This window comes from Lissotriton helveticus, chromosome 7, assembly GCF_964261635.1.
Source record: "Lissotriton helveticus chromosome 7, aLisHel1.1, whole genome shotgun sequence".
NCBI lineage: Eukaryota > Metazoa > Chordata > Amphibia > Caudata > Salamandridae > Lissotriton > Lissotriton helveticus.
This window is the reverse complement of record NC_136068.1, coordinates 920222661-920241914: the sequence shown is the minus strand read 5'-3', so window position 1 is coordinate 920241914 and position 19254 is coordinate 920222661. Positions and strand designations below refer to the sequence as shown.

Sequence of the window (19254 nt, the reverse complement as noted above, 5' to 3'; positions counted from 1 at the left end):
CCAAAGACCATATGCTTTTCCACGGCAGCATGTTTCCATGCACATCCTAATTTGGCTGACTGTGTCTTGCAGACACCCCCACCAAATAGCCCTCCACACCCCGCGGATCAGCGGCGGACGGACCTGCCATCCGCCGCTGGTCCCACCGCAATCCCACCACCACCCTAATCTGGCGGTGGGTGATGTCTGTGGCCGCGGCGGTGAATCCGCATCCTCCAGGCCGGCGGTGGCTTCCGCCGGCCCGGGGGATGCGGATTCACCGCCATCCTAACCGGCCCTAAGTTTGACAGATCTCTATTGTTAGCATGGAGTTGAGCTAACACTCACAAACTTTGATCAACGTGAGTTTCAAAGAAGAAACATTGCTGATTTCGCAAATCGCTCACATATCATTTTACAAATTAAAGTGCATCATGTTCAATGCTTGACTGTATCACTTGTTTAAAAGCTTTCCTATCAAACAAGTGATACAGTCAAGCATTGAACATGATGCACTTTAATTTGTAAAAAAAAGCTTTCCTATCGGTTGACTTCCGAACGACGGAAAGGGAAAACATGGCGGCCGCTAGCTGAGGCGGCGCGCTCGTTCCAGACGAAGCTCCCGTTGAACATGCCCCAGAGCTAGCTGAGCCGGTCTCTGCAGTTCACTGAGCGGAAAGGAGCGGAAAGAAAAGGAAGGTCTGCCGTGCGGTGAGGTGAGGTCAGCCTGAGCCTTCTGAGAGGCGGGTGTCGGGCAGCGAGAGGTGAGCGGGCTCAGGCTCCGGAGGAGGAGGAGGGGAGGAGAGCGCGAGCAGCCGTGCTGACGGAGCACCGCCGGTCCGCAGTGTGTTGTGGTCTCTCAGGCTGATCTTGAAGCTGGGCCGGCGGCGGAGCAGTGGTGGTGTCGGCTGCGACGTTCAGAGGTGTGTGCTGCGTACCGTTTGCCGAGCGGAGAGGCAGCAGTAAAACAAAAGCAAAGCGGGATCAGGCAGGGTCGGGCCTCGGAGTGGGAGTAAGTGCAGTCCTCCGCAGTCTGTCCACAGTTGCAGCCCGTCCCAAAGAAAAACATAAAAAAAAAAATAAACACAGAGCGCCCCGAAAACATCAGTAAGAGTCGCTGATATCCGTAAAGGGCCACCGTCTGGTATCAAACTTAAAAACAGTTTGGTCTCTTTAGCAACCACCAATCGCTCTGCTCGAGTATAAGGGGGGTAGAGCTGCTAAGGTTTTAGGGGGACCCAGAGACCGCGAGAAAAGCAGAAGAAAGTGAGAAAGCTGAGAAGAGAAGTGAAGAGGAAAAGTTACTAGCCCTCTCATGGTAAAAGGTTGAAAAAAAAAAAAAAAAACTCTGTAAGACTTGGCAACATAAGAATAGCCTCAGAGGCAACAGTGCTGTCTGAAAATAAAGGTGGATAGCGTTGCAAATGTGTAGGGGACAGATCTTTATCTCTGTACCTCACCGCTGGGGGGAAGCAGCTGTGGAGCTCCGAAGAAGTAGAAATGCTACGGTATACAACTCCTCTGCAAGAAGAGCAGTAATAACTACTTGGCGCGGTAAAGGGGACCAACAGAGAGGTAGGGTGTCGAGCCCTTCAGGAGGGGAGGGGCGGACTGTTAAAAACCAGGTCTCCACAGATACACCCGACCGCTACTCTCCACAAAAATCAGTCCTTGTGCCTAGAGTCTTCAGATTTAACGCTCGGCTACAGGCTCCTTCTCGGCCACCGAGTGAGACTTTACATCTAACTACTGCTAGAACCCTGGGGAAACGGAAGGCCAAGGGAAAGGGTAAGGGCAACAATAAGGACAAAGAAGTTGCCGCTCCAACGGACCCCTGTGACACAGGTCAAAAACAAGCGGCAGAAAGAAGTTCAGGAGAGTTGTCCTTCATAGAATCCGAGCCGGAATTCGAAGACGAGGCAGCAGCTGAAATACCAAAATCCCCAATCTTAAGGGCCTCAAAAAGGGGGAAGGAACGACAGCTACGGTATACTGCCCCGAAGGACCTACCACATAAGGCTAGTGCGAGTAAGGGGGGTGCTAAAACAAAAGCTAGCTCCACTTCCCGAGTTACACCCTCCTTGAAATCATACTTTAAGGTCCTCCCCCAGGTACTAAACTTAAACCAGGAGACCCAAAAACCTTTTTGCAGTCAAACTACATTCGCATTAGTAGAAGATATTGGTCTTTCAACTAACTCTATTTCTTCCTTTTCTGCCTCCGGGTCTCTTGGTAATCTGGAGGAAAGGGAGGCAGAAATAGTAGGGGCAAGAGACTCACTCTGGGGCATAGAGATGGAGGACCCTGCTGAGCGAACCGCCAATGTAACCACCCCACAAGACCAGCAAACCTTGGCCATAGGATCTGCAAGCAAGAGTGACTTAGATCAAGACACTGGAGGTCGTAGAGATAATAGCAGCGATGACACCATCCAAACTATACTTCTTAGCCTGAGGGAAGAGATCAGAAGCGGGTTTGAGGAATCAAAGAGGTGCTTTGAGGAGTCTAGACACACTCAGAGATCCGCACAATGTGTGAAAGCCTGGAATCTAAGGTAGATAGTCTCTCACTAAGAACTGGAGGAGTAGAAAACTGTGTTGAAGAGCTTAAGGCTAAATTGGAGTCTGCTGAGGGGAGGATTCAGACACTGCGTCGGGAAGGCGATTCAGTTAAGGAGAGAGTCGAGTCTCTCGAAAATTTCTCGAGAAGGAACAACTTGAGACTGTTAAAAATACCTGAGGGAAGAGAAGGAGGAGATCTAAAAAAATTCGTTGTAACCCTATTAAAGGATTCTCTAAACCTGGATGAAACCTTGACTGAGATAGAAACAGATATCCAGAGGGTTCATCGGGATCCGTTCCGTCTTAAACAGGGTAGGGATAAACCAAGGAAGATCCTAGTGAATTTCTTAACATACTCTCTGAAAGAGAAGATCTTGACTGCAGCCCTGAAAGCTAAGACGCTGAAAGCTTCGGATTTTTCCTTTGAAGTGAGATCTGACCTCTCTAGAGCAACGTTGGATAGGCAATGGGAACTAGGGCAAAGAATGGAGAAGTTCAGGAGCCTGGGAGCCACTGTACAGCTGAGATTCCCCGCCTTTCTAAGGATTATGTACAACAATAAAATGTACAATGTTAAGTCCCCTTTGGAAGCCGACGAGCTACTTGCCACCATTAATGTACATTCAAATCCTCCGGGTTGTGGATGAAATCTATTGTCCGTTATTTTTTTGTAAATAGTTAAAAGGGAAAAACTAGATAAAAGAAGGAAAAAAGGGAAAGAAGGGGAAAAAAAAAAAAAAGGGGGAGAGGAAAAAAAAAAATATATATATATATATATATATTTGGGAAGCAAGAGAAGGAGATATAACAAAGAAATAAGGGGAAAAAAAAAAGAAATAGATAAGGAAAAGAAAGGGACGAGGAAAAAAAAAATGGGAGGGGGAAAGGACACATAATTTTGTAATTAAAACATCATCGGGTGATACATTATACATTATAAAAAAGGAAGTCTACATTCTTCACCCCCACACTATCCCCCCAAACCTAGTCTTGTATATCAGTGTAGTATTTACTGAAATTATATTTCACAGAACACTCACTAGATAAGAGACTTATAACTTGCATTCTATGGATCACCATTGTTTATATATTAAACACAGGGACCGGTAAAAAAGATTGATAACACAGACACTAGGGTATGGAACGGGAGCATGTCAGGGACGTTAAACTGGCAATTCATCATGCCAGAGTAAAGTGGGGGGGGGGGTTCTAGGGGAGGGAGGGAGGGAGAGGGAAAGGCAAAACATAAAAGTCCTCATATACTGAGTCTCATAATTACGAATACTATGAATCCAACTGCATCTCCAAGTGACCATCTAGCTAAAACAAAAAGAGAAATAGCTAAGGATAAGCCGCTTTAAAAAAAAAAAATTTGAGTTGAGGGACCAGAAAAAGTGTTAAAGAGTTTTAAAACTAATGTCAGACATTAAATTTTTATCCTGGAACGTAAATGGACTGCGCGTTCGGGCCAGAAGAAATAGAATTTTACAATACTTACGAGATTCACCCGCGCAGATCATTGCGATCCAGGAAACACATTTGAATAGACAAGAGATCACGGACATATTCAAAAAGCATAAATGGGTCGATAAATTTATAACTACGGATCACAATGCTTGCATTCGCGGCAATGCTATATTTTTTTAAAAATCAGCGAAGGCCCAGATAATGAGTTGGAAAACTGACGCTAGCAGCAGATGGTTGTTAGTTAACACTCGATTAAATTCAAAGCTTGTCACCATCATTAGTTATTATGGACCTAATCAGGATGACTCCTCTTATTTGAATACCTTGCAAAATCAGCTGATCTCTTGCTCTGACCCCATCATATGGGTTGGAGACTTCAACCTTGTTTTAGATCCAAAACTAGATAAATCTGCAACTTCTAGAGCCATAGTACATAGTAATATGAGGGATACACTGCTTAGAAGTATGTCGAATCTCGGCTTAATTGATCTATGGAGACAAAGAGCTGGGAACGCTATGGGAGTCTCATACCACAATTATAAGTATGGTCATAAATCTCGCATAGATTATGCCTTATTTAGTCTTTCAATCAAGGATCAGGTTAAATCTATAACTTATCTGCCTCTACATTTGTCAGACACTCCGCGATTTTTTTCTCGATACAATTGGAGCAGAAAACTACTCATCCATCCTGGTCTTTCAACCGGACAATTCTATTAGAGGATGAAGAGAAAGAATATCTGACGCAGGAAACTGTCTCCTTCTTTGAACAAAATTTAGGCTCTGCCTCTCTAGTCATTGTATGGGAGGCTTGGAAGGCCTTCATTAGGGGATGTATCACAGGTAGGGCCTCATTCAGGAGGAAGAAATACGAAGAGGCAATTCGACAGATAGAGTTGGAATTGACTCAGCTAGAATCGTTAAACCAGCTCCCCTCTGACAACCAAGAGGAGAAAAAAGAACTAAAAGCCAAGCTAGACACATTATTACAGGACAGGATAAGTAAAAGATGGCAGGCAAGCAAACTTGCCCATTTTGAATATGGTGAATCCGCTGGGAAACTCCTGGCCTGGAAAATTAAAGCTGACCAATCCAGAAACTATATTAAGGAAATAAGGGTAACAGGGGAAGCCAACATTAGGTCAACAGATATAGCTATTGGGGAAGCCTTTAATGAGTTTTTTCAAAATATTTACATCGATGAACTTAATATAAATCAATATGAAAGAAGTGAATGGCTGAATAATATAACTCTCCCAAAGTTGGTAAGTCACCAAACCGATAATATAGATAAAGCTATAACAGAGTTAGAAATTTCCAATACCATTAAACAAGTAGCACAGGGTAAAGCCACGGGCCCAGACGGTCTCCCCGGAGAACTATATAGGGTACTCAATACTACTCTTACCCCATTTCTTACAAAACTTTTTAACAACATAATGATCAGAGGGGTAACACCACCAAGCTCTTGGGGCGAAGCTAATATAGCCTTAATATTAAAAACAGGAAAGGACCCAGCTGAATGTGGGTCATATCGCCCAATCCCCCTTCTCAATAATGATTACAACATTTTTACTTCAATTCTAGCTGCGAGATTGGGAAGGGAGATTGGGTCAATTATTCACTCTGATCAAAAGGGGTTTATCTGAGACCGGCAGCTGGCTGACCTAACTTATGATTTGGTGGGAGCTGTGGATATTGCTTCAACCTTTGGCCTACCCCTGGCCATTATGACCCTTGACGCAACAAAAGCGTTTGATAGGGTAAACTGGGAATATCTGAATTTAATAATGGAAAAATACCATCTGGGCCCCAAATTTTGTCGAGTCATAGGCTTACTATATAACAACGCTAGAGCATCCATACTAATAAATGGCACGCGAACATCTCCTTTTAAAATTAGCCGAGGAACAAGACAGGGTTGTCCATTATCTCCCCTTCTTTTTAATTTATATGTAGAACCGTTTGCACAATCTATAAGAGAAGATACTAATATCCCACATTTTATTTTTTCGGGCTGGGAAAAGAAGATTGGCCTATACGCCGACGATATAATATTATACACAACGGATCCTGTGTTAGCATTCCCAATTATCATAAAGAAAGCGGAGGATTTTGGAAAATTTACCGGCTATGAAATTAACGCAGAAAAAAACGAAATTATGGTATGGAACATTCACAATCTCCAACTTCCGGTAAAAAACTCATTGAGATACCTGGGAATTACTATTACTATTACCAAAGATCTAGAAAACTTGGCTCAAAATAACCTAGCCCGTATCTCCCGAGAATCTCAAAGCTTGATGAAAGCTTGGTCCTTCCTCCCGCTTACCATCTATGGGAGAACCAGTTTGATGAAAATGAGTATCCTCCCAAAATTTACTTTTATTTTCAACTCTATCCCGTTAGTTTTTGACACTAAACAGCTTGCAAAATGTCAGCAAAATATTAATTAACTTGTCTGGGGGTATAAATCCAGTAGATTAGCCTGGAAAAAACTGAGAAGGAGAAGAGAAAAAGGGGGGCTGGCACTGCCAGATTTGGAATACTACGCTTGGGCTTTCCATCTGACCCATTCCCGGATGTTATTAAAGACCCCCTGGGAAAATGCAAATGGGCTTATGTACAAGGCAATGCTTATGGGTTCGGGCCTCTCAGTCAACGGATTTCTCTTTAAGTTCGGTCACCAAAAGTTCTTTAAAAAAATTAGATTAAAGTCATTATTGAGTATCTTAAAAGAATGGTCCCAAATAAAGTTTAAAACCGGTATAGGATACTTATCTAAATATGCCCCGATTTGGGACTTACCGGGATTAACATTACAAGACACTAACATTATTAAAAGAGTTTTGCTAGACGCTGGAATCACACAGTGGGGCGATCTTCTGGTGGAAAGGTTAATCATAAGTTGGGATATTTTTAAACTTAAGGTGACATCACCACTCTCTTGGTTTGCATATTTGCAATTAAGTAGCTGGCTCCGGATCCAAACTAAGAAGAGAGCAATGATGGGAGATGAGAGTGGGCTGGAAAATATCCTAGTTGGAAGACCCCCTGGGAAAAAGGAAGTAGCACTTTTCTATTGGCATATCATAGAGGCTGGGGAGAGAGACTCCAACCTCCCAGAAAAGCTTTGGGGTGTGGAGGGAGAACCACATATGGAAGACATATGGGAGAAATCTTTCACCCTCCTTTATAAAATCATTAAACCAGCATGGCTGAGGCGCAATCATTTTTTCACACTTCATAGAGCGTATTATTCCCCTAAACGCCTGTCGAAATTCCAACCAGGGAAGTGCTGTTGTAAATGCTCTCTTCCAGCTGCTTCAGACCTCCACATGTTTTGCGAGTGCCCGAACATCGCTATCTTCTGGAATGAAGTGAGAACAACACTTGAATCTATTCTTGGTTTACCTATCCCGCCTTCATGGCCTTTAATTATTTTTGGAATAAGCGACAATATCAAAGGACTAAAGAGAGAATTTTTGTTTTATGCCATTCTATTGGCAAGAAGAGAAATCTGTAAAAACTGGGTCAACATAAATTCTCCAACACATGCAGAATGGATGAGCTCATTATATGCTACGTCAAAACAGGATCTATCAAGAACATGCAGTCCTCGATCTTTGAAATTTTGGGAACTTTTGATTAATTGGAGAAGAGACAGTTAGTCAACCCGGGGTTTTTTTTTTTTTTTTCCCCCGGGTCCGATGATTAGGCCTAAGATCTCTCTGTCCAAATGGTGCCCTCGAAATAGATATTGGACAAGCGGACCGAACTGGTCTGAAGGGAGAATGCTCGTCCAAGCTCTGTCTGCGACGCAGGGACCGACTCTTTGAACACCTGGAGCTTAACATTGGGCTTCTTGGTGTAATAAGGGGGTCTCTCCTCGGGTCTGTGCAGATAGGAGTACAGTTGGATTGATTCAATGGCTAATGAGGACAAAAACACACACACAAAAAAAAAAAAAAAAGCTTTCCTATCTTTCAAACTGAATTTATGCACATGAAAGCCCGAGATTAAACAAAGCTATGTGGATGAGTAGCCTGATAAATATGGATGAGATTCGAGAATGTTAATTTTATTCTGTTAGGCCAAAACGAAAAGCAGACAGTACTAAAAAGTACTGGCAAAGCCAATAGGTCTGGAGTTGACGGACAGCTTTCTAGATCTGTCCCAAAAAAATGTGTTGTCATAGTTTTTGTAAAATGTTGTTAAGGGAGTTGCTGGATCGATCTATCTATTTATATCCTAAATGCAAAAGTCCTGGCAATGAAGGAAACTACTTTATGTGTGGATGTGCTCCTTGTCAAATAGCAGAATGCCGTCACTCAAGCTGAAGATAGCCAATGACTGAAGTGGACTGACCCATGCTGTATGCTATAGTGGGCAGAAGAAAAATGTGAACTACAAACCAACAGACGAATTGATGACAAAGAATAGATCATTTTAGTAAAATCAAGAGGCCTTGGCTAACGCCAGACTTACAAATGTAATTCTTCATTTCGCTATGGAATATGTGCAACAGTAGAGAAAGCTTAGCCAGAACTGCTTTAATGGGTAGCAGATCATGCAGTAGAAGCTCAGCTTCTCAACCAGTCTCCAGTCTTTCAGAGTAGACTACAAGTTAAGGGGTCCATTAGAGATAGTATGCTTTGAGGACCATCAAGTGGACCAATATAATCAAAAATTCTCATGCAGGTCTCCTACCAGAATGCCAATGGCAATGATTCATTGGCAGCAAGCGATCTGTCTAGGAGGGATTCAAGCAGTTTCTCGTGATCGTTATCTGACCCAAGTCCCAACTACCCTTAACTGGAGGTTTTCATCAGCAAATCAAGGCACACATATCTCTTGGTATACACAAAAAAACAAGAAAAGGCTGATTCATTTGTACACAGAGTACCCCCCCCCCCCAAAAAAAAACTCATCAGTGAAAGTTGAAATTTGAATGTATATTCATCTTTCACAAATCTCTGCGAGCGAAATTCATGTAAGTCACTTTGTTTTTCAAAGAAATTACAAATGTTGATTTACGTGGAATAATAAAGACAGGTTACAAACTGTAGACTTTGCTTTACACTAAGTGTTGTGTGAGCTCACATTATATTCACTAAACGCAAGAAGAGACCTATCGAGTCAGTGCTGGCTTCAAAACAATATGTGACTGATAGAAAAAGCCCTAAACTGAGTATTCTAATGCATTTATGACGGACCAAGACATACAATATCCCCCACATTCCTAACATTATCAATGAATATGGAGGCGTTTCCCTCAGCAGTCTGACTCTTGAAGAAGTAAATCTTTGAGTGTTTTAAAGGTGGCAACTATTTTAAAGAAATAGTTGAAACCCCTAAAATCTTACAATCTAGGTCTCATCCACGTTTGAGAGTGTTCTGCTCAGAAATATCCTCAGGTCAGACTCTAACTCTTACATTTAGGAGGGAGAGATTCCACCATACTGACAGATTTGGAAGCGCACTTTCTAGACATCACATTGCACCATTTTTGATGTCATGAATGGGATTGTGAAATGTACAATCTGAAAATGCTGTTTCTATACAGCAAAATTTAAATTAGGCGTACAAAGCCTTTTGTGAATCAGTCTTAATCATACTCTAATAAGTGTGAACTGTGCGAATGAGTATGCTTAGCCACAAAAGGACTTGATGAGTGTCAATACATTTTCTTGAAGGAGCACCCAACATTTTGCTTTAAAATTTCTGAACAACCCAAATTGAAAGGCTCACTAGCCCTGTACTATACTGAAGTATTCATTACTGTCAAAATGGGACCTGCACATCTCAGATTCAACATATAACATTTTACTGCGACTTTTCTGTTTCTCTTTGCTAAGCCCATCACATTTACATGTTCGTGGGCTATTAGACTAACAATAGATACAAAAACAGGTTTCTTGATTTAGGTTTATGTTGCAATTTATAAAAAATGTCAATGAGGCACACACCTGGCATACCCATCTGTGATATTAAAAGGAATAACTGAAATGTTAGGCAAACTGAGATAAAATACAATTACCCCCGTGGTTATGCATGAAAAAGCATAGTGCTTTTAAGTAGCCTATACATGCGGATCCCAACTATCAGCAAGAACATGTGTCTAGAGCCATATGGTCGCACATTCAGAAACAATTTGAAGCCTTTATTACATACAGGGTACTTTGCTCTGAAGAATAGTTAAAAAAGATTACAAGCTTCAATACCAAAGTGACAAGATCATGGAGTGGTTTTATGAAAATGACTTCCCATTGAAGGGAGGACACAATCAACGAAATATAGGAACATAGGCAACAATTACAAGACAGGATAACATTAGAAACCAAATATGGTCTGACTTTGTGGGCCTATTTTTTGATCCAAACAATCTCCTCTGCCTATTCATTCTTCTGTGACTTCATCTCATCTCAGTGCCTAGCTCTGCATCTTATGATTATTATCCCTACAGGCTGCTTCAATCAAACGCTGAAAACGCTTTCTGCTGCATTCATGGTCCTGGCTGAAGTATTCTAGTTTATGCCAGCAAAAAAAGACAAGGCTATTCTCAGAACTTCAACAAAATGTCCACTTACATTTTCTGATGATTGCACCTTGGGGCAATGTCGTTTAACGTAACCACTATGCGAAGTGTGAGGATTTGAAATGGATGCACCCTTAGTAATGCACCAGTTTGTAACAACGTGCAAGATTGTTAAAAGTCATGACGTGCTAGATTAGACAAACTTCTTACTTCAACAATCTCATACTTGCATTCTTCATCAAAGGCAACTTCTCCCACTTTGTTGCAGCTTGGTGCAAAGTCATCGAAACATCCCTTAAATAAGGTTATTTTTCAGAGTACCTAAAAACTTAGCATTGATTTAGCCCCCTACTCACAAACCCCGACTTCAATTCAAAGCTGACAGCACACTAGTGGTACATCTGCAAACTCCCTAGCAAGGAAAGATCATACAAAAATGCATCTCTGTACAGCGGAGTATATCAGTGACAAACATCTACTAATAGGGCTTCAGAGTGGGTCTTGGAATCAAAATTGAATTGTTAAAAATGCTGGCTGATATAGATTGAATGCTGTGTAGCAGCTATTCCCGCCTTCTTGTTCTGTGCATCTTACTGCGGCTTTCAACATAACTGTTTTTTAATCTAAAGCTCTTCCTCCTCGAAAGCCATTTTGAATTTAAGGCCGCTGTTCTCAAATAGTTCACCTATTTTCTCTCACACCATTCTCAAATAGTAACAATTGAAGGCAATATTTCTCAACCAACTCCTATGGTCAATGGGTTTGTGCAAGGTTTCCTTGTGTACCCTACCCTCACCAACTTATACTTGGAAACGCTCTCTGAACTTTGTAAAGGGACAGGTGTCTCTATTTCCCAATACACAGTCGACACTCATCATTCAGACCCAATGAAAGAAAAGTTCCTCACCCTCGGACAGACAATGACTTAGTTAATTCCATTCTTTCCTAAATACAAAATGTTCTTCAGTCCTCACCTGCTGAAGCAACAAAATATTGTCAAATACTCGCTCTCTCATTCACTCATTGTCTCGTTTCTTACTCCTACGCTGGACACTTCCTTTTTTATGATAACCCCACGTAAGGGAAATATTACTTAACCTGTAATTGTCTGTTTGTAGCTTGTACTGTTGTAGAGTCATATGCTCTGTATTTTCATGCCACCTAATGTTGGGTGGGAACTTTTGAAGTTGTTTATGTGAAGACATTTTTGTTCACTAGGTGTTTTGTGGCTCCTTCCCATATAGTCTATGCTTGTGTGTCTTTTGCTTTCTCGCCCTAAGTGCACCAGGTATGAGGTACCAGGTAGTGAGCCCAGACGTGGGTCTGGGCTCACTGTGCCACTGGAATCAAGCTATCCTGGCTGAAGAGGGGTGAAACCCCGAAACCGGTCCTAGGATGCTTGTTTCCAGTCCAGGGAGGACCTGGCTTGGCAATTCGGGCTGGACTGTTCCCATGAGGCACACGGTCAAGACTGATTTGCATAAGGCCAGGTCTCAACTGGGGTGGCATGGTGAGAAAAAGAATGATGGATTTAACCCAGATCTCTTGACTAGGGGGTGAATGTTTTGATTTGTTCTGCATTCCGTCCATCAATTGTCTTTTTCATATAAAGCATATGCCAGTTTTCTTGGCACTGTGTTCACAATGCACCAGGACAAACACTCCACCTCAATCAGTGGAGTGGAGTGAAACTAAGACTACCTGTGCTGTGCATTGTGAAAGGATGGAAAGTGGAGGCGGAAGCGCACGTGAATTTTCAGTAACATTTGCAAGCTACAAACAGATGGTTAGAAGGCAAGATTTTCCATTCGTAGGAAGTATTGCTGTTGAATTTAATGCTCTACATAGACTCAAAAAAAAAAAAATAAGTACCTTCACAAAGCATTGGTTAGCGAGTGGATGACTTGCACCAACAAGACGTGGGCAGTCCTTTTTTGATGTATTTTTATTTTATGAGTCCATCCTGACAACCCTACTGGTTTGTTTTTAGGACAATCACACAAAGAGTTTTCACTTCAGTGGCATGCTTCATCATCAAGTCCTCGCCATGGATACTGCAATCATATCTGGTTGGGCATAACTTTGTACAAGGGAGCTCCGAGTGGAAATTTTCCGGAAGGGGGATGGGGTTAAAGATTCTAAAACTGCCTCATGGTGCCCTTGCACGCAGTAGGGCAAACAGTAGGGGAAACCGCCAGACAAAATCTTTAAAGAAAGTGCAACTACAAGGAACTGCCCTTCCCCGCTGTCCATGGGGCAATTAGCAGGAATCTAGAAAGAACTGGACTGGAGAAGTACCTCAGAAGGTTGTGTAAGTGTGTAGCCTGCAGGAATGAAAGAATGTGTGATGCAGTAATTAGGAACAATACCTCTATTTAGATAGACTATAATAATTAGGGATATGACGAGTTTGATCTTGAAGAAAGCCTAGAGACCAGATTAGGGCACTCTAAGGCAGAAACATGTAGACCAGATTTTGATGCAGAGTATATAGTGAGAACTCTAGAAGCCTCGACAACTTGTTTTTAATCTTGTCAAAAGTATTTGCGGGCACCAAGAGGCAATTTTAGAATATTGGATTCCATTCCCCTTCCAGGCACACAGGGGCAATTCTGTTGATTACCCCAGGGATATAAGAATAGCCCTCAACTGTTTTCAACCAGAGCAACTGAATAACTTCAAAATTTTGATGAAGAGGTATTGTCCTACATTGATGATCTATACCTAAAGGCCAATGAATTAATGGAACACTTGGACAGAGTAGACCGCATAGTTCTGTTGTTTGCTCTCATGGGCTACAAATTTAATTAAACAAAAAAACTAAAATAGCCTATCTTAATGTCCTTTTTAGGATATAATTTGTGGATAAAGACAAAATCTTAGCCACCCATTTAAATCCAACCTCTAATGACTGAAAAAACTACAATCTATTTTATGATTTTTAAATTTTGGCAGAACATACATTTTGGATTGCACAATGTGTAAAGCCACTCCATGACTTGATTAGACCAGACTCTTCAAGCACACATTGGACACAGGAACACACAGATATTTTGAGTTCCATACAGGTGGATAGGATGGCTTTAAAACATTTACACATTCGTGTAAACCCACAAATCTGGCAATCTGCGTAGTCACTAGACCGTCTGAGTACACTTATGTCACATTCACCAAAGATGAAATAGTACCAATAGCATACAAATCACATTTATACACAAATGCATGAATGAATTTTGCATCTACTGAGAAAATACTCATCAATACAGACTGCTGTAGTGAGAGAGGACTAGCACAGGATAAATGCATAATTGTTGTAACCCAACCTATACCGACCTTAGAGGCCATCACCAAAGCGACCGTTCCGAATGCCCAAGCTTTATATTCATGATGTATACAGAAGGGCTTACTCTCTCACTGCAACAGACGTAGACTACTTATTTGACTCTACATTACAACCACAAGCCTTTTTGCAGTATGAACTAGAATATCCTCTGATGAATGAAATAATCCCTCTAGATCAATATGAATATATCATTTATACTAATGGGTCTGCCCAAACTGTCGTAGAGACAAAGCACCAATATTCGGCTGCATGCACAATAGTTAAGGGGCGCATGCATGCTGGGAAATTCCATCCTAAAAAAACATACATTCTGTGGGAGACTGCACAGTGCAGCTGGCAGAACTCAAGACCCTGGTGCTGGAGAATATGGATCATGGATTCCCCACAATTATAGTGTGTGATTTGTATTATTGTGTTGAGTCATAATTAATACCTTCACTAATGGGGCCAAATTTAGATTTGAGATTCTGAGGGTTGCACGATCAAGCATAAGATGTTTTGGGAACAAGTGGCAAAGCTGAATGATTGCTAGCCACGGGCTCATGTAATGTATACCTTGACTGATCTACGTATTGGTGTTTACGGTGTAGGGAATACTTTGGCTGATTAAGCCGCTACAGCAACAGTTTGCTGCAATCACTCGCTCTAGTATGAGGATAGACGGAGACATCTTGGTGGCTGTCCATGCTATGCGCAACAAGACGCACATGCTTAAAGGCATTTCACTCTAGTACTTCTTTAAGTTAATTTTTTTATATACAGATTGAAGTACAGCTGTGCTTCAATCTATATAAAAAAATTGAATAAAGAAGATCCTTTGGACATTACTGGCTCTCCTGAAATAATTGTTGAGTGCACCTCCTTCTTTCTTTGGAACTCTTTGTATTAGTGGCACCTATCTTCGGCAGGTTCTGGGAGTTGTAGCACCTAATTTCTATAACAATACATTTGGATTAAAAGTGCTTAACCTTGGTTAGCCGTTGTGTTCTTTCATGTAAATACGCCTTAAAGTTCGATGCACAGAACATACCATATACTTACATTCCAGTAGGGGGGGGGGGGTAGAATCATACCCAACACTGATTGCAGACTGGGGGTAATACTACTCATGAGGGTCTGGGTTCAGCACACACAGGGATTACTCCTACAGTTTCATTATTGCAGCAGCTCTATTGGCGGCTAGGTCTTACTAAACAGACCAAGGACTTTGTCCTCAAATGTGACATCTGCCAGTAGATGAAGGGCTCCACCATTGCACGTCCACCACAGACACCTCTATTAATTTCCAACAAGCTTTTGTGTCTATTTGGGTCACTACAGCCCATACAATCTGACGGGGCTTACAAGTACATCTTGGTGGCATTCATGCTCTAGATTCCTGTGGGTATGGCTACAGCGGTCGGCTGACGCCCGAACTGTTATCAAAGATTTGCGAGTCTTCACTGGGACAGAATCAATATGCACAATACATTCCAACTGGGGCCCGGCATTTGGCTCTCGGGCTTACAAAGAGGCCATGGGAAGTTTGGGTGGAAACTTGTGGTACTCCTTACCCTATCATCCTGAGGGAAATTCGGCAGTCGACAGGAAAAACCATGGCTTAAAGAAGTCTTTAACAGCAAGGGTACTAGGCTCAGGTCGCAGTTGGGTACATCACCTGTATGGGGTCCAGAGGGCACTCCATATGAAATTCTGTTCACTGTGACACTGTTGGTCACAGGCCTCGATAATGTCGACATAGAATGGCAGAAACACCATTTGACATCAACAAACGTTTGGCTGCTTTACAGGAACGAAATTAATTCCAGGACGAGCAAAGCAATGTCCAAGTAAAACGCACCGCCACTGGTGAAGTAAAGGTTGTCCCACAAGACCCGGTTGCGTCCCGAAGATTGGGGATCTAGTCTGGGAGAAAAATGTAAAATTAAAAAAAAGAGAGTTTGGGCAGTCACACAGAGCGCCTGTACCTGTCCTGGATGTCAAAGGTACCAGAACCGTATTTCTTCTGCCCCTTGACGGCCGAAGAGACAAAAAGATTTTCTCTATTGATCTGATCAAGCCACAATATGTGGCCGATTCTCAGCAGTAAGCCACTTGGGCTCCTGGGCAGCCACTGCTCTCCTCTTGCTACTAATGGAGGTTCAGATCGAAGCTTTGATAACTAAAGAAGATTCCTCTCTCCAATGAGAAACAGTAAACAACAATGAAGTAGTTCTTCTGTCTGTCGCCATAACAATCAACTAGTACAGATAGGCAAATTTTGATTCTACAATGTGATGACAATAAAAGCTACGTCAATATGCCACAGAGTCATCATCTGGTTCTACAAAACCTGCTGAGCTGCCAAAAATAGATCGAACAGCTTCTGGCAACTTCATGGACTACGACAACTTCTCATCGGATTCAAATGATCCTGAGACACTACTGCAGTTGCCTCTCCCTTTCAAGCTACAAGTACATGCTCTCTATCTTTGGCTGAAAAAGACATACTTTGTTACTCCCTGGTTGCACCTCTGAATAACAATTAGATTACTATTTCTGGTCCTCTGGATTGATTAGGTGACTGTCTTTTTCCTACTTCCGAATGGACATTATCGCCCAGAACACACTGCAGTACAACATGTTGAAGTTGGTGTTGAAACCACATGCATCATTGCAATGTGAACAGAGAGACCTGTCACTGGAGAACATTACAGCCATACCAATTCTAGAAGGAATACTTTGGGACAGGGTATCGTATGATGTGTATGGACCTTCTGAACTTTTCCAAATTCCATATTTGTTTAAAATTTCTTTGGATTAGGTCATCACCGCTAGTACTATTTCTGATGATTGGGACATTGATACACTGCATAATTTACTGGCAGATTTAGAACAACTGACTGCATTTTCTTCTGATGAATTGTATGATGGTACACCTAATTACAGTGATATGTTCAGTTATCAACATTATGATTACCAGTTTGTGTATAAAGAAAGTATCCCAGTTCTGAAGGAGTAGTGTGGGACAGGATATCGTATGATGTACATGGTCCTACTTAACTTTTACAAATTCCATATTTGTTTAAAATTTCTTTAAATTATATCATATCCTCTAATACTACTTCTGATGATTGGGACAGCTATACAGTGCATAATTTGCTAGAAGACTTAGAGCAATTGTCGCCATTTTCTTCAGATGTATTGTATGATGATGCATCTAATTATGGTGATATGTTCTGTTATCAACATTATGATCACAATGTTTTGTGTAATGCAAGTATCCCATGTGCCATTTATAATTACACCAAATGGGAACACTGCCCAACTACACAAAAAAGTAGTTTGAAGATATTTGCGCAGAAGTTTGCTTATTTTGACACATCAGACTGGGCCTCATGTTTTTACAGGCTTACACCTACATCTGCTAAGAAAAATATGCTAACAAATAAAAAGCCGATATATTCTGCTTCTTTTCTTTCCCAGCTCACCTGTACAGGGTTTTGACTTTTGGAAAGACACAATAGATGTTACGTTCGTTTGGGGGACAAAACATTGGCAGGTTCATGGAACGGAGGCCTTCCTTAGAGCATGTCTAATACCACATCAAATGATTTTCCTGAATAAGACAGTGCAACAAACATCATGTCTTGGAATAGCTAAGATAAAAGACTTGAACAGACCACAAATTCCCGCATTTGCACGTTTTGAAAATTGGCAACACTTTACCCGCTGTAATGAGGATACACTAGAAGCCATGATACGCAATGGCTCCTACAATTCATCAGACCCCCAATTGGAATGGAAGGTTGGTTTGGGTTTTAGACACTAATTTGTGTCAGTCTTGATTCCTTGGTAACACTGAAGGGTTTAAGATCAATAGACCACACTAATGATATGTACAATCTGAACATTCGGGGTGGTGACATCGTTAAGTGTTGGGAATTTATGCCTAGATTGGCTAAATACCTCAACACTGTCTCAGGTGAAACAACACTTGTCCCTTCTGTCCGATGACCTGGATCTCAGGGACTTCTTGTTAGGTCCCAGAAACACACATCAAAAGCGCTTCTTATATGCCATATACAATGAACTATGGAAAGTTTCTCAAGAGGAAGGTGCTGAGAGGTTACGTGAAATTGACAGGATTCAATTAGAAAGAGCTCTGGCAGTGGGTGACAATGGCATGACCACGTTATCCTCAAGGACATATTCACTGGGAAACATAGTATCACCTGCATTTGACATAGTGCAGCAATACGGGTCTATTTTACAACATTGGACAGTCGCAACTTTGGTCCATTGTGTTATTAAGCTGGACACTTCAAACCTTATGTTCTGGGCACAAAACTATGGCGATTTATTAACACCTCCAATCTGTTTTCTTTATACAATCTAACTGGACGAAAGATATTGATGGCGCAGAGAGTTGCAAAGTATACCATGTTGCACATTGAAAGACTAGACCAATTACCTTTCACCACTGACAAAACACCGCCACGGATTAGATAATCCATGGATATAATACCCAACCAGTCATGACATTCCAATTCCAAAATGGTCTACAACATCAGCAGGTAGGCAGATATGACGCATTAGGGGAAGGATTTGTGCATGAATACTGGGAATTACCTTTTTAGTTTTGATGCAGGAATGGGGACATTTAAGTTTGTATCAGTGGGTCAGACTGGGAGAATGGTTTGAGTGGGTACTTAGTGTGCAAGGAGATTTCGCTTCATGGGCTGTAAACTGGTCTTGTTATCTGAAGGGTTCACCGGCCAAAGTGATTCATCCAGTATTCAGGCTACTCTAATGGGCGTTATTTGATGGTGTACAATCAAGGCTGCTGTGGAATGGAACCAGGCATTTTGGGGAGTTGGCCCACAATTTCTTTAATATGTCTGATACAAAGGGAGTTAAAGACACACAGATGATGGACGGCATGCTGAGCAAATCAAACATTCACCCCAAGTCAAGAGATCTGGGGAAAATCCATTGCTCATTTGCTCACTATGCCACCCCAGTTTAGATCCAGCCATATGCAAATCAGTCTTGACGCTGTGCCTCATGAGAACAGTCCAGCCCGAACTGCCAAGCCAGGTACTCTTTGGCTTGGAAAAAAGGACCCTGGCACCGTTTTCGGGGCATCACCCCTCGTCAACCAGGCTATCTTGACTCCAGTGTCACAGTCAGCCCAGGACCCACGTCTGGGAATACCCGGCGTAATTAGGGCGAGAAAACAAAAAACACACAGATGATGGACGGAATGCAGAGCAAATCAAACATTCATCCCCAGTCAAGGGATCCGGGTTAAATCCATTGTTCTTTCGCTCACCATGCCAACCTAGTTTAGACCCAGCCATATGTAAATCAGTCTTGACCCTGTG

At 41.9% G+C, this 19254-nt stretch overlaps 1 protein-coding gene across 1 annotated transcript in view; it reads right to left on the bottom strand.

Moving 5' to 3' along the window:
* LOC144769374 (SLC35A4 upstream open reading frame protein) overlaps positions 1–19254 on the bottom strand; it is a 50773-nt gene that overhangs the window by 5106 nt on the left and 26413 nt on the right. The gene's annotated exons all lie outside the window — the stretch shown is intronic.